Raw genomic sequence first — 6,167 nt, forward strand, 5'->3', positions numbered from 1 at the left:
CCATGCAACCATCTCATCCTCTGTTGTCCACTTGTCCTCCTGCACTCAATATTTCCCAGCATCAGGGTCTTTCCAAATGAGTCAGCTCTTCCTATCAGGTGGCCAAAGTATTGGAGTTTCAGCTTCAACATCAGTCCTACCAATGAACACCCAGGAATGATCTCCATTAGGATAGACTGGTTGGATCTACTCACAGTCCATGGTACTCTCAAGAGTCTTCTCCAACACCATAGTTCAAAAGCATCAATTCTTCGGTGCTCAGACTTCTTTATAGTCCAACTCTCACATCCATATATGATTACTGGATAAACCATAACCTTGACTAGATGGACCTTTGTTGACAAAGTAATGACTCTGCTTTTTAATATGCTGTCTAGGTTGGTCATAACTTTCCTTCTAAGGAGTAAGCAACTTTTAATTTCATGGCTTCAATCACCATCTGAAGTGATTTTGGATCCCAGAAATATAAAGTCAGCCACTGTTTCCCCATCTATTTTCCATGAAGTGATGGGACCAGATGCCATGATTTTAGTTTTCTGAATGTTGAGCTTTAAGCCAACTTTTTCACTCTCCTCTTTCACTTTCATCAAGAGGTTCTTTAGTTCTTCCTGTATTATTTAACACTTTATAGATAAAGATACACTATTAAAATTGAAAAGTATTATTTTGCTGTTCAAAATCTTCAGCAATCATTTTCTTCATGTATGTATGTGTGTATACATATATAATTTTTTTAGAGAAATGCTAATGTGTTTGTGGGATTCTACTTTTTTAAGTGCTGCTGAGTGAGAAGCACAGTACAGGACCCCACTGTTATAGCCACAACACACCAAGGAGACTTTCTTTTTTGTAAATTAGGATTTGTAGTTCAGACAGTCTAGTTGTGATATGGAACTAGAAATTGACATAAAACTAGAGCTATGATAGTCACATTGCAAGGGAAAACAAAATCAGTAACAGCAAAATGATGTGCATAGGAACAGAAGAATTACACAGGCATATGAATCAAATAGGAATTAGAGAGTCGTGGTGAGGAGATGGATTGAAAGAGTAACATTTTAATCATTATTTTTTCCAACTCTTTAGGACTGTTACTGCCTTTTCTTTTTCTCTTATTAATTTTGGGGAGTGGGGGGGGATCTCCAGTTCAGTACTCATTATCTATCATCTAATTATGTACATCTTAGTTTTATATCCTTCTAATTTCTGCTCTGTTTAGAAAAAAAATTAAGGACACATACAGACAATGTTTCCACTGTTATTTCCATTCTAGTCAGATTAAATTGTTGCTTAAATATTTGTTTCCCCTATGGTTAATAATCCTGTCTATTTGAAAATAAAGAATCATTGAGTACTACCATATACCAGGAATTGACTTAAAAAAATTATAAACACAGGCACAAATAAGACATTCTCTGCCATCTGAGTTTGGATTCCACCAGAATAGAGCCTAGCACAATGACTGGGATGTAGGTAGTTTATTTGAAAGATGATTTCAAAGACAGAGTAGAAAGTAAGCAAATTGATACAGCTAATAAAGAAAAGCAAAAATAATGGCATACAATGTTGAAATATTTGGGCTTCCAAGGTAGTTCAATGTTAAAAAATATGCCTGCCAATGCAGGAGACGTGGGTTCAATCTTTGGGTCAGGAAGATCCCTGGAGAAAGAAGGAACTGGCAACCCACTCAAGTATTCTTGCCTGGAAAATCCCATGGACAGGGGAGCCTGGTGGGCTACAGTCAATGAGTTCACAAAAGAATCAGACATGACTTAGCAACTAAACAATAACAGTTGAAACATTTGCTTTAAATATTTGGGGCTAAATTTCTTGAGTTTCCTAAAGCAGTATATAGAATCATTTCCAATATTTTCTTCCAAAAGATACAAGGTTAGAACTTTCATCTACCAGCTTCTTCTGCCCATTAACTGAGGTTTAACCCCAGCAGTGCTCTTTTACCCCATCACTTCTGGGTTTTTCTGGGGTATTAGATGAATTGGTATCTTGTGGTTTTGGAGAAGATACTGAAGAAAAAATTGGAAAAGTCCACACTATTTATTTTAATGTGGAAGAAACTGACATTACTGAACCAGCAGCAATTGCATCTAAAATCATAGTAAGCTGAAAAGATATGATCAGGCAGCAAAAATACCTATCACAATCTCTGCCACATGGGCTTTAAGATGTAAAATCTCTCAAAGACAAACTAAAATGCCATGGTTATTGGAACAAACTACAGTCTCTACTATTTCAATTTGTCTCAACATTCTAATTGATACTCAGCATCCCTTTTTAGGTTTTTGTTTAATTTTTTCAGTACATCAGCTATACTAATCTGTAAGGTACAAGCTCTGAGTTACCTTGTGCATGCCAGCTCATTGTTATCATCAGACAAAGAATAACATAGAAACCTTCATGAATTCACTGAATTTTTAATCTATTCATGGTGGTACCAATTACATTGCAGCAACATTAGTTCCATTCATTCAATTAACTCTTTCAGAAGAGTAATTCCTTTCTTAGTCTGCTGGTCAATAAGTGCCTGGTAGTACTTAGTCAGTTGTTAGGTAATATTTTCAGTTTCACTAAAATTTACTGTGTTCTTACAGTCTCCCCAGAGAAATAAAGTCTTGCTCAAGAACTTTAGTCCAATGAGATCCATGATTTGGCAAATGAGAGGCACAAATAAGTTTTCTTTCCTAGAGAGAGTGACAATGCAAGGAGATAATCTTAGTTTGGCCAGTTTTCCCCAAACTTGTGTATTCTCATATTAAAAACACATATCTGTTGTTTGTTCCATGTACAAACTGCATTATGAGAACTGCAATCTAATCTCACAGAGTGTGTCATACCTCACCTAGAACTTGAGTCTTTAACAGACTATTTCACTATTTTATTAGAATGAGTGCTTCTGAATGGTGATGGACAGGATCACTGGATCCTGTGGTTATGCTTAGTTTTGCATCTTCTTCATTATGAGATGTCTCCTTTGATTAGTAATTTTATCATATGTTATCCCATGAAGGTAAGGCAGGAATTCTCTAAGCCAGTGACTTTAGCAGAGATATTGTAGGCAGAGAATAGTATCAGAGCAAATGTCAATTCCAATAAAGATGAATCACTGAATCCTCCAGGATTGAAGGAAATAGACATAATTAACTTTCCACTAAATCACAGGCTGTTCTTTTCACAAGATGGTATCCTATGAAAGAACTGGCATCATTCGTTGCTACCAACCAGATGAACACTCAACAGCAACAGTAGTCAAATCAGTCTTGGTGTCAGAGAAGCCATCCTATTGAACATTTACATGGCCTCTATCCTTGCTACCATGCTACTCCATTAGCTGCTGCTGCTGCTAAGCCGCCTCAGTCTTGTCTGACTCTGTGTGACCCCATAGACGGCAACCCACCAGGCTCCGCCGCCCATGGGATTTTCCAGGCAAGAGTACTAGAGTGGATTGCCATTGCCTACTACATTAGCAGCCTCTTGCAAAACATCAGTATAACTAAGAATAGAGGTTAACGGAAGGCCACTGAGAAACACATCTCATATACCTGGTTGTAGAAGGCTTCTTCTGGAGTGGATGCTCTCTGGTGGGATTTGATAGTGAGACAAAAATATCTACCAACTCATTTCCATGGGTAAATTCATTTATCATCTTTGTGTATGATTTTTATAGTTAGAGTTATATGCCCTTCAGAAGCCTGATCCATCAGCCAAGCCATTTATTATTGCCCTTGAATTTGTATTGATGTAACCTAGACAGACGTATTAAAAAGCAGAGACATTACTTTGTCAACAAAAGTCTATCTAGTCAAGGCTATGGTTTTTCCAGTAGTCATGTATGGATGTGAGAGTTTAACTATAAGGAAAGCTGAGCGCAGAAGAATTGATGCTTTTGAACTGTGGTGTTGGAGAAGACTCTTGAGAGTCCCTTGGACTACAAGGAGATCCAACCAGTCCACCCTAAAGGAGATCAGTCCTGGGTGTTCATTGGAGGGACTGATGTTGAAGCTGAAACTCCAATACTTTGACCACCTGATGCAAAGAGCTGACTCATTTGAAAATATCCTGATGCTGGGAAAGATTGCAGGCAGGAGGAGAAGGGGAAGACAGAGGATAAGAAGTTTGGATTGAATCACCAACTCAATGGACATGGGTTTGGGTGAACTCTGGGAGTTGGTGATGGACAGGGAGGCCTGGTGTGCTGTGGTTCATGGGGTCTCAAAGAGTCGGACACAACTGTGCGACTGAACTGAACTGAACTGATTTTATCTCAGGCTACGTCTTCCTCCATACACAGTAGCACATGCTCTGCTTGTGTGTTTCTCTGTCCATTTGAATGATTTCCACTCCTCGCTGTTCCTTAGGAACACTGAGTGTGTTGCAGAGAAGAACCAGTTTTGACTGTATGTTGGAACTGTTTCTTTGACTAAATATTCAGTATTTTTGTTATTATAATTATACAGAATGCCTGCCTCAGGGAATCCAGCCCCTCTGCCTGACTGTTAAAGTGCCTTTGTTCAGAACCCTATCCACCTGTAGATGGCAAGAGGGAAGAAATTAACACATCTCTTGCCTGAGTCTTGCCATTCTAGGAGATGTTTGTAAGATTAATGATATTTCTACTTTGCTTCCTCATCTCCCCCCATCTCTAATCTATAAAAGAACCTGGCATCTAGACCCAGAAAAGATGGTTATTTTGAGGTGCTAGCCTGCCATCTTCTCGGTCAGTCAGCTTACTGAATAAAGTCTCTTCCTTGGTTCAACCCCTTCTCTCGGATGCATTGACTTGTCATGCAGCAAGCAGAAAGTGAGTTTGGACTCAGTAACAAGTGAAGCTCCAGTATGACAATATTTCATTTTTAGCAAATTCCTACATTTCAGGCAAATATATATATCTCTAAATCAGGGCTGTTTTTTGCTTTTTGCTTTCTCTCCCTGCCTACTAGTCACATGAAAACTTCCACCGAGCAAAAAGCATTGAGTTGAAAGAGAGGCATTAGCACAACCAAAGTCAGTGAAATGGTTTTCTTGGTTCACTTCTTTGTATAATTTACTCATGAGTCTAAAATTGATTAAGATCAAAGCCAAATACACTCTTATTATTGGAGAGTTGTATGTTTTGTATCTATTAAGCCTTATGATATACTGATTCAGAAAATATCCACCTTAAGAAAGTCAGTTAATTTTACAGTTGGCCAGTGTCCTCTGGCCAGATTCTTAGTTTCTAATGGGTCCCAGAAGCATACCAGGAACTGCTATTTAAATAGTACTTTTTTGAAACAGAAGATATGTTCTATTTCCAAAACCATAGAAATCAGAATTGTGACTTCTATCATGGCTTGCCAAAGAATTCACAAAGAACTTCTAGCTTCTATGGATTCCTCCAGCAACACTGGATATTCTAGGTCATATAACCTGAGCCAGAGCAGCAGGGAACTTTACATCACAGTCCAGAAAAACTATAAAACTATTTTATTCTGGAGCTCCCTTAATCTTGCAGCCTTCTAATTTACCCAATAAAGGAAGTAGAGGAGTATTTTCCATGATTAATTTCTGTAGACATTTTAATCTGACTCCACTACCAGGGTACTAACTTTCTTTCCACTGAGCCATAATTTTATTTAATTAATTTTTCCCTTTTAGATCTGTTTAGTGACCCTAATAAGTGGAGGAATTCCAATATTTAGCTGATGAGAAATAAAAAAGGTATTCTTTCTTCTGCTTTATCTAAAAGTCTAATTTATCCTGGCATCCCAAGGAAATATTTCTTCCTAAGAGTTTAGTTTAAAGTGTATGTTGTACATAGAAATATGCTAATGATGAATTGTCTCTTATATTCATCTGACTGCATTATGAGATTTACAATCTTATGCTATAATTTCTGTCTCCTTCTCTCAGCTGACTCTATTGAATTCTTGAATTCTTTCAGTCTGAAAGAAATTTCTTTTCTCAAATTCACCCCTTTCCATAAATTAATATTCTTAGTATTCACTGTCAACATCTTCGAATCATTAATATATTTGCCTTCTAATTATGCATGTGGACATTTATTTATTATCTCACTTTCTGGAATAAAAAAGTAATGAGAGCCAAAACACACATTCTTTTACTTCCTTAGTGTATTTAAAGTTGTTACTACTCAAATCAATAAATGGTGA

The sequence above is a fragment of the Moschus berezovskii genome, chromosome 4 (genome assembly GCF_049115385.1).
Source record: "Moschus berezovskii isolate FMDL1 chromosome 4, NW_MosBer_1.0, whole genome shotgun sequence".
NCBI lineage: Eukaryota > Metazoa > Chordata > Mammalia > Artiodactyla > Moschidae > Moschus > Moschus berezovskii.